The sequence below is a fragment of the Balaenoptera physalus genome, assembly GCF_965194825.1.
Source record: "Balaenoptera physalus genome assembly, chromosome: 16".
Lineage (NCBI taxonomy): Eukaryota > Metazoa > Chordata > Mammalia > Artiodactyla > Balaenopteridae > Balaenoptera > Balaenoptera physalus.
In genome coordinates, this window is record NC_138898.1 from 87,197,853 (window position 1) to 87,208,166 (window position 10,314).

Here is a 10,314-nt window from a genome sequence, read left to right on the forward strand (position 1 = left end):
TAGATTCACATACCCGAGTTCTTCCAAATATAATGAAGAGTCTCCCAATGACTGCATTAAAGATCTGTTTTAAAATGTTAACTAATTGAAATTTAATAACATTTGAAATTCAGTCCCTCAGTGGCACATTTCAAGTGCTCAGCAGCCCCACCTTGTGGCTTATGGTTGTCACAATGGACAGGGCAACGCGGGGTCTCGCTTTCTGCAAATGACAAAAATGTTCAATACAAGTGGCATGGGTTTTGAGCACTGAGGAACTGAACTTTTAACTCTGTTTAATTTTCATTGATTTAAGTTTAAGAAGCCACACGTGGCCAGTGGGTATCCTCTGGGGACACTGCTGTCATTTCTCAGTCTCCTAGCATCCCAGCTGTGCCTACCCGCTGCTCCCTCTATCCGACCTCCCCTGGTCTTCCTCTCTGCTGAGTTTTAAACATTCATTTGTTGTGAGGTCACTGCCCCTCCTCTGTGGTCCTCCATACCCTATTTTGTTTCCCGTCCCAATAATGACATTTTTACCACAGTTAATTGTTTAATTTTCCTTCCCAGGTAAAGAGTGAACTCCACAAGGGCATGGACCATATCTGTCTTGTTCATCACTCTCTGCCAGTGTCCTGGGACTAGTACAGGCTGACCTCAGAGATATTGTGGTTTTGGTTCCAGACCACTGCAATAAAGTGAATATCTCAATAAAGCAAGTCACATGAATTTTTTGATTTCCCGGTGCGTATAAAAGCTATATTTACACTATACTATAGTCTATTGCATGTGCAATAGCATTATGTCTAAAAAAACAATGCAATGCCTTAATTTAAAAATACTTAATTGCCCAAAAATACTAACCATCATCTGAGCCTTCAGCGAGTCATAGTAGTAAAATCAAAGATCGCTGATCACAAATCACCATAACAAATATAAAAATGAAAAAGTTTGAAATATTGCAAGAATTACCAAAATGTGAGACAGACATGAAATGAGCAAATGCTGTTGGAAAAATGGAGCCGACAGATTTGTTTGACTCAGGGTTGCCGCAAATCTTCAATTTGTAAAAAATGCAGTATCTGCAAAATGCAATAAAATGAGGTATATAGTGGGCATTCCATAATAGTTATTGAATGAATGAATGATGGATGAATGAATATTCATGAATGAATGAAGTGCCACAGTGGCTGGAATCCACTCTTAGAGAGTGATTTACTTCACGGCTAACCATTGCCTTTCTTTTCCTATGAAACCCACACGCTCCCTTTACAGGCCAACAAATTCCCAACACTATAATAATAGTTACTATTTACTGAGCACTTACAGTGTGTTAAGAGAATTGCTAGAAGCACTTTACATCCATTAGTTCACTTAATTCTCACATCAGTCCTATGGTGGGGCAGTATTATCAGCTCTACTGAGGCACAGAGATGTTTAGCAACCTGCTCAAGGTCACACAGTCAGTAAGTGGCAGAACCAGAACCAAGGCAATCTGACTGTGGAGGCCACGGTCAAATCAACTACAAGATATGACTTTCCAGTTCTTCTGACCAGGATCCACAGTAAGAAGTACATTTTACATTCAGAGCCAGGACACCACACACATACCCCTGAGAAAAAGTTTCACTAAGTATTACATTATTATATGTGTTACATTCTGGTATGTTCTAGCCTGTTCTATTTTATTCTATCTTATTTTTATTATTTTTATTTTATAAATAGATTTATTTACTTTATTTATTTATTTTTGGCTGCGTTGGGTCTTCGTTGCCGCGTGCGGTCTTTCTCTAGTTGCGGCAAGTGGGGGCTACTCTGTTGTGGTGCCTGTGCTTCTCATTGCGGCGGCCCCCTTGTTGCAGACCACAGGCTTTAGGCACACGGGCTTTAGTAGTTGTGGTGTGCAGGCTCAGTAGTTGTGGTGCACAGGCTTAGTTGCTCTGTGGCATGTGGGATCTTCCCGGACCAGGGATCCAACCCGTGCCTCCTGCATTGGCAGGTGGATTCTTAACCACTGTGCCACCAGGGAAGTCCCTCTATCTTTTTTTAAAAAATGCTAGTTGTGACCCACTGCATTGATCTTATGACCCACTCCACTATACTATTTTTACATACATTTTATTAGAGAATATTTCAAACACATAAAAGTAGAAAAAAGAAAATAATGACAACCACCCCCCCCAAGAACCCATCACCCAACTTCAACAATTATTAGCTTGTAGCCAATTTTGTTTCATTTCTACCCCCTGCTCACTTTCTCTTCTGTGTTATTTTGAAGCAACTTTCAGAGTTGGTTTCATTTAATTTGTAAATATTTCCATACTTGTCTAAGTCTGCTAGGCCTGCCATAACAAAACACCTATGATTGAGTGGCTTAAACCACAGACATTTATTTCTCACAGTTCTGGAGGCTGGAAGTCCAAGGTCAAGGTGCCAGCAGATTTGGTTTCCGGTGAGGGCTCTCTTCCTGGCTTGCAGATGGCTGCCTTTTCTTCTCACTGTGGCCTCACATGGCCTTTCCTCCGTGCATGCATTTAGGGAGAGAGAGCTCTCTGGTGTCACTTCTTATAAGGGCACTAATGCTGCCAGATCAGGGCCCCACCATCTGACCTCATTTAACCTTCATTACTGCCTTAAAGGCCCTATCTCTCAATACAGTCATGTTGTGGGTCAGGGCTTCAGCATATGGATTTTAGGGGGACACAAACATTCAGTCTGTAACGATTCAATAGTTTTAGCAAAGTTGTCCTCCTTCTAGGGGGAGGAGGATGGGGATATGGAGTACTTTGGAGACTGGAGAGAAGAGGACACAACAGGACAGAAAGGTACTAAGCTCTGTCCACCTCACGGTCCCCACCCCTGCTGAGAGGGGAGGGTGGGGGCAGAGGAGGCATCCAGGCAAGAAAAGCTGCTCACTTAGAGAGATGTTCTTAGAGGATTCTGGGTGTTTAAGGACACCCATCCCCCTGCCCACGTCGTGGCTCTGTGCCTGGGAGCACCTGCTGGCCCCACGGGCTGGGATGAAGCCCTCACGCTAAGTCAGGAGACCTGGACTCCCCATTGCCTTGGGGAGACACTGACTCATGGCATGGCTTAGGCAAGCTTGTTCTCTCTCTGGCCTCAGTTTCTCCTCTGTAAGACGAGGGATTTCAGATCAGGTCGCCCAGCACACACATTCCTGGATTCCCACCACTGCAGCGCAAGTTTGGGGCAAACACCAGCAGGTGGCTCCAGGTTGTTTCTAGAAGGAGCAAAGGAGGAGGTGCCTGCAAGAGGGCTGGGAGGGCCCCCCAGAGCTGGGCTGGGAGGGGGGCACATTTCTAACCCAAGTGGTTCACCAAGCTTGTAGATCAGGCAGATTCCACTTAGGGTTGGGATGGGGGATTGGAGGGGCAAAGGGCTGGGGATGGGGGAGGGACCGTCTTTGTTTTCACAAGCCTCTGATGGACCATTCTGATGGAAAGAGCAGCCTTGGTGAGTTCTGGATGGGAGGTGAGGGCCTCTGGCCAGGAAAGCTCCCAGAGGAGCATTGGCCATGGCACTTCTTGGGCCAGGGTTGCTTTGTTTCAGTTTAAAGATGTCGGAGACTGAGATGGAGGCTGGAAAAAGCCCCGCACGGTAGTGACTCCCTGAAGCTGTGTGAATGTGACCCCTGGAGGAGAAGGGACGGCTGGCACAGGGCAGGTGGAGGATTCAGAGAAAGCCGGAACTCGGCGCCAGGTGGGACTGGAGCCATGTCAACCTGCAGAGGATCCCCAGGGAGCGGCCGGAGGCTGGCGTCTCTCCCAGACCCTGGACAGGGGCCAAGGCCAATTTTGTGGAGATGTAATAGGACAAGATGACCCCAGCTGGTCAGTGGGCTTGGGGGTGATGGGAGAGGACGGCAGATGGGCAAACAGCAGAAAAAGCCTATGCTGTGCTTTCAGCTGGGCTCCCCACACTCGCCCACACGCTTACACCTGTGCAGATGTGCATACGGCGGGCACATCTGCAGACACGTGCAGACAGGCTCGGCGGCGGGCTCACCCCCCACCCCAGCTTTACTACTGACATTTCTGTTCCTAGAGGTGTGTTGTCCTAGAAATCCCTTTCCATTCGAGGATTTCTTGGATGCTGCAGCCAATTTTCATTCCTGCCGTGGAGTTCCTCCGCAGACCCTGCCAGGAATGTCTCTTTTTCATTTATTTTGGGTGCCGGAGAGTCAGAGAAAGGAAGAGCCTCCCTGGTATTTTCATGCACACGACAGCCTCCCAAGCACGTACACCCTGGAAGCCAAGGCCACTGCAGAACTGGGTCTTTCTCCCTCTGGACCAGAGCCTCTACCTGGGCGGCAGGGAAGCAGGGTGGAGGTGGGTGTCCCAGTGCCCGATACACCTTCATTCCCAACCTGATCCTCTCCACCTGCCCCATTCCCAAATCTTCTGTCCTGTAAGGCCAGGGGCCACATCTGCATGGTCCACATTTGTAGTTCCAGCACCTAGCACGGTGTCCGGCCCACAGAGGGTGTGTAAGTGCAGGTCCACTGGCAACCAGATGCCAAGATCAGGTTTTATTAGGAAATGTCTGGGTAGTGGGTTGAGTAATGTCCCCTACCCCTAAAAAATTCATGTCCACCCAGACCTCAGAATGTGACATTTGGAAATAGGGTCTGTGCAGACATAATTAGTTAAGGTCCTCAAGGTGAAATCATCCCAAATCCAATGACTGGTGTCCTTAGAAGAAGAGAAGATGATACAGAGAAACACAGGGGAGAAGGTCACGTGACAACGGAGGAGGGATTGGAGTGACCTGTCTACAAGCCAAGGAGCACTAGGGATTGCTGGCAGTCACCAGAAGTGAGGAGCGAGGAATGGGATAGCTTCCCCCTCAGAGCCTCCAGAAGGAACCAACCCCATAGACACCTTGACCTTGGACTCTGGTCTCATGATCTGTGAGATAATACGTTCCTGTAGGGTCTCCCCTGGTGGTCCACTGGCTAAGACTCTGTGCTTCCAAAGCAGGGGTCCTGGGTTCAATCACTGATCTAGTCGGGGACCTAGACCCCACATGCCGCAACTAAGAGTTCGCATGCCACAACTAAAGATCCAGCATGCTGCAACTAAGACTCGGCACAGCCAAAAAAAAAAAAAAATTCCTGTAGTTTTAAGCCGTACAGTTTGTAATGATTTGTTATGGCAGCCTCAGGAGACTAATGCAGCTCAGATGAGAGGAACTGGGGAGGGAGCTGGAAAGGCTGGGATCTGTGCAATCTGACCCCAAGGGAAGGGGAGAGGGAGGGAGGTTTGCAGGGAACTGTGCTCAACTGGTGTGCAGCCTCAGGAAGTTTCATTGAGGGTCTTAAGGAATCCTTGAGCCAAAGTTGGCTGTTGGCTTCAGGGTTGCCCCAGGAATGGGTCTGCTGCCAGCAGTGGTGGCTGGGAGCCATCTGTGGGAAGGGCGACCCGGGCAAATGCAGCTGTGGGGTTCAGAGCATTGCAGCTGTTGGGGGTTTCCGGGCACATTCTCATGGCCACCACGGTCATTGATCAAATGAAGGGGAGTTGCTGTTGGCCTGAGAAGGACTGGACCCTTTGGGGGCAGGGAGAGCGGCTATAGCAGAATCCACTAGAAGGGAGAGGGCTTGTATTTGTTTCCTAGGGTGGCCATAAAATTACCACAAACTCCCAGCTGGTGAGCTGCAGAGCTGCTGGGGTCCTAGCCCTGAGATTCTGTTGGCTTAAAACAATAGACACGTATTCTCCTCCAGTCCAGGAGACCCATTAGGGGCCAGGTCACAAGTCCTCACCTCTGACCCCATGGCAGAGTCCAGGGGTCTCCAAGACCACTCTCATTTCTGACAACATTTGCAGATTTGAGGATCCCCAAGGCCACTCTCAGGTTTGATAATTTGCCAGAAGGACTCCCAGAACTCGCTGAGAGCTGTCGTGCTCACAGTTATGGTTTATTACAGCAAAGGATATAGCCAAGGGCAGAGATGTTCGGGGCTGAGTCCAGGAGGACGTGGGGATGTCCCATTCCAGTAGAGTCATAGACAGTGTGACATCTCCCAGCGGTGACAAGCGACCACACACATGGATACAGCCCAGCAGGGACACTCACCTGAGCTTGGTGTCCAGAGCCTTTACTGGCGCTCCATCACATAGCCACATGTGGTTGATTTCTTATGCGGCTGACCTTGTTTGCCAGCCCTTCTGGAGGTCAAGCTGATATTGCATGCCTCAAAGTCCCCACCCTAAATCACGTTAGACTTTCTGACATGGTCCAAGGCCCCCAGGTAAACAAAGACACTCTTATCGGGCAGGACATTCTGAGGGTTTGGAGATCACCTTCTAGGAACTGAGAGCAAAGGCCAGACGTCTCTTTGGATGAGGTTAATTCTTTACTAGACACCTGCCAAGGAGCTCAGACGAGATACTAAACTTCATGGTACCTCAGTTTTCACATCTGCGGAATGGGCAGGCAGGCATCTTCCTTCCAGCGTTGTCAAGAGAATTATGTGAGATGACATCTATGAAAGCCCCCAGCCCAGCCCCCTTGCACCCGATTGGTCCCCAAGAAGGGGAGGGCAGGCTGGCTCAGCCCCATGTCTGACTCACAGGTGATTCATCCCCAGCCTCAGGATGACAAGATCTAAGGGTCCTCGGCCAGGGTGTGGGGTTCTTAAAAAGTGAGCTGACAGCCCTGGCTGCAGAGTAAGAGCTGAGCTTATTATGTGTGGCCTTTTTGATAAATTATAAAGAGCCCGAGCCTCATGCTGAGAAAGGAGAGGGAGAGATGTGAGGCCACCGGTAGACGTATACATTTTACTTCTGAAGCGAGAGGAATTCTGGTTCTCTACCGGGAGAGCTGCACCTTCATGCAGAATGACCAAGCAGGCTCAGGGCTGAGAGGGGCTGAGTCAGGAGAGAGGGGGCCCCATCGAGGGGAAGGCGGGAGGCAGGACCAGGTGTCAACTGTTCCTTTTAGGGGACTCTTGCTGTGTCAGAAGTTCGGGCTGTGGTATCTGCTGGCAGTGAGAAGGAGTCACAACGATCGCCTCCCTGAAGGCGTTTTTTCTCTCTCCCTTGAGAAATGTGCTGACAGGCATGGGCCTTTGCAGGAGTGGGTGGCCTTGGCCTTCTGGTGGGGGCTCCGCTGGGCAGCCCTTCCTGAAGACAAGTGCTTGGAAGACAGATGGGTGGTGGGCAGTGGGCATCGGGGTGGTCCTTGGAACTCCCACTTCCCTGCTCTCCACCCTTCTTCCTGTCCTGAAATGGGCTCTCAACAGGATCAGGGTGAACCCCTGGCCACCTTTCAGCTTTGGTCCCCTGCGACCTGCTCCTCCCTGCCTTCCCATCTCAGTTGATGGCAAGTCCATCTTTCCTGTGTCTCAAGCCAAACCTTCAGGTCAACCTGGACCAATCTCTCTTTTTCAAACACCACATACATTTGTCAACAAATCCCAGTTGAGCAGGGGGCTGGCTATGTGCCAGGCCCATCGCTAAATGTTTTTTTTTTTAATAAATTTTATGTATTTATTTATTTATTTTTGGCTGCGTTGGGTCTTCGTTGCTGCGCGCGGGCTTTCTTTAGTTGCAGCGAGTGGGGGCTACTCTTTGTTGCGGTGCGCAGGCTTCTCATTGTGGTGGCTTCTCTTGTTGCAGAGCACAGGCTCTAGGCACGCAGGCTTCAGTAGTTGTGGCGCATGGGCTCAGTAGTTGTGGCGCACGGGCTTAGTTGCCCCGTGTCATGTGGGATCTTCCTGGACCAGGGTTCGAACCCGTGTCCCCTGCATTGGCAGGCGGATTCTTAACCACTGTGCCACCAAGGAAGTCCCTACATGCTTTTTGAGATCCGTCTGCTCTAATCCTGCCAACGACCCAGCAGCATGGGGGCATGAGCCCCATTTTACAGGTGAGGCGACTGAGGCTTGGAGAGGCTGAGTCATTTGCTCCATCGTCACTCGGTGACAAAGCTGCAGAGCTGGCCCTGATTTCCACCTGCTCCCACTGGTCCTCACGGGGCTTTTTTTCAGAGGCAGAGACCTGCAAACTCACGCGTGTGCCGGGGATACTCCTCCCTTCTCCGCTGCGGGGTGCTGGACGCACTGGCATTCCACCTCTGACGTCTCAATCCGTCTAGTCCCTTCCCTTCCACATTTTTCACAACCTGCCAAGCCCTGTGCTCCCACGACTGCCCGTCCCAGTCTTTTAGCGGCCTGGCCACGCCTTATCCAGACTCTCCAGGCTCTACCCAGGGACCAGTTTCCAAAAATCACATTAGCTCCAGCATGTGGCTGAAGGGCAGGGCAGCTGGGACTTGGGGGGCGAGGTGGGTGTGGCACTGTATGAGAGTCAGCTGGCAGCTCTGGGATGGGAAATTTTACCCAAACCCTGAGAGACACGGCAAGGACCCGCTCCAGACACCGAGGCCCATGTACGGGGATGGGTGGCTTGGACATCTGGTCTCCCAGGGTCTCGCCTGTAATCTCTGTGGGTCCCAGCAACAGTGAGAGGGCTCTTTCCCATTGCAAAGGCGGGTCTGTGTGCGGTGCCATAAAATCTAATGCGTGTGCCACGGAGAAGACATTTTAATAAAAGCTACTACACACCCTTTTCAAGACAGGTTAGTCTGATGAATAGTTCGGAGGAGCCTAATAAAGTTGTATGTGAATGGAAATTAGGCTTTTAATGGGTCCATAGCAGCTGAGGGTGGTTCGCGCTGCCTTTGTATGAGACTGGGATAGAATGCCCCTCCTTCTTTATTCCTTCAGTTCCAGCCTGCTGCAAATGTTCAAACGGACCTAGAATGTTCCGTTAACCCTTCCCAATCCTCCGAGCTTCCATCTCCCTTTAGACCCAATGGGCCGAGGGGGCGCTGTTTGTCCCAGGCTGCCTCTGACCTGCCCGTCCCGGCTCGAACAACAACCGGGCTAAGCGCTCACAGCGTCCTTTGCTGATGACCTGGCAAGAAGTGAGAGGGGCGCGGGCTGCCGGGTGCAAAGGAGGAGCCGGTCTGCATCCACAAGAACTGATTCTGTTTGACCAACTCGCCCTGAGTCTCCACCACGTCCCGGGCTGGGCCACACGCTCCTTGACAGGCACCTGGAGGAAACCGTCCTAGAGAGGAAGGTGAGGGCCTGATGGACACAGCAAGGCTGGAGGGTGAGGTCGTGGCTGTGGACTTCAGAGGCACCACCTCCGCAGTCAGCTCGGAGCCCGGTGGGAGGAGAATCCTTCCCCCCTTACTCCATGCGTGAATATGGAGGGTGCTGTCCATCTTCAAACCACTTTCAGGTGCAACCTGGATCCCCACTGGGCTTTCCATAGACAAGCCGGGCCCCCGAGGCCTCCTCTTCCTCCTCCACTTCTCGTTCTTCGGCAGAAAGCAGGCCCGTGCTCGGCGTTTGCAAATGTGCTGGCCGTTGGAGCCTCATGCACCATCATGGAGCTGCCTATAGCCTGCGGAGTCATTGCACATGGGGACAATCGCGTCCCTCCCCACAACCACCCCAGGCAGCCCCTGGAGGACAGTGGGCGTCTGTGTGCTGAGGCAGAGCCCAGGGCCACAGAGGCAGGAAGTTGCACAATCAGAGCCAAGACCTCGACCTTTCAGCTCTCCCTGCCCCACCGCACAGTTGCCTTCCTGGCAGCGAGTTTCCTTTGATCAGCCGAAGCCTCTGCTATTTTATATTTCCATTGAATACTTGACACAGAGCCTGTGGTTTTGGGGGGGGGCATTGTGGTTGCTTGCTGTCTTTTGTAGACCCATCGTCTTGGCCCACTTGGGCTGCTGTAACAGACCACCATAGACCGGGTGGCTTATAAACAACAGAAGTTTATTTCCAAGGCTGGGAAGTCCAGGATCAAGGCACATTCAGTGTCTGGTGGGGACCTGCTTCCTGGGTCACAGATGGTTGTCTTCTCGCTGTGTCCTCACGTGGCTGAAGGGGTGAGGGCGCTCCCTGAGGTCTCTTTTATAGGGGCACAAATTCACTTGTGAGGGCTCCACCTGTATGACCTAATCACCTCCCAAAGGTCTCACTTTCAAATACCATCGCGTTGGGGGGTTAGGATTTCAACATCTGAATCTGGGGTGGGGACACACTCAGTCTACAGCACCGCTAAAGCACTTTGTGTAAATTAGGATGAAGGAAAGCGGAGACTCTTCTTAAAATGACCAAAAGGTAGCTACACACAACTTTTCAGAGCACAGACGTTCATAGGGCTTCAGCTCCCCAAAGGATCAGAGGGTTTCAAAGCTCCTTCTTTTATGTGTGGGTAACTCAGCAAAGGTTGCCCAGAAAAAGGGAAGCTGAATGTTCTCCACTAGTTGAGAACTTCTGATCATTTAGAT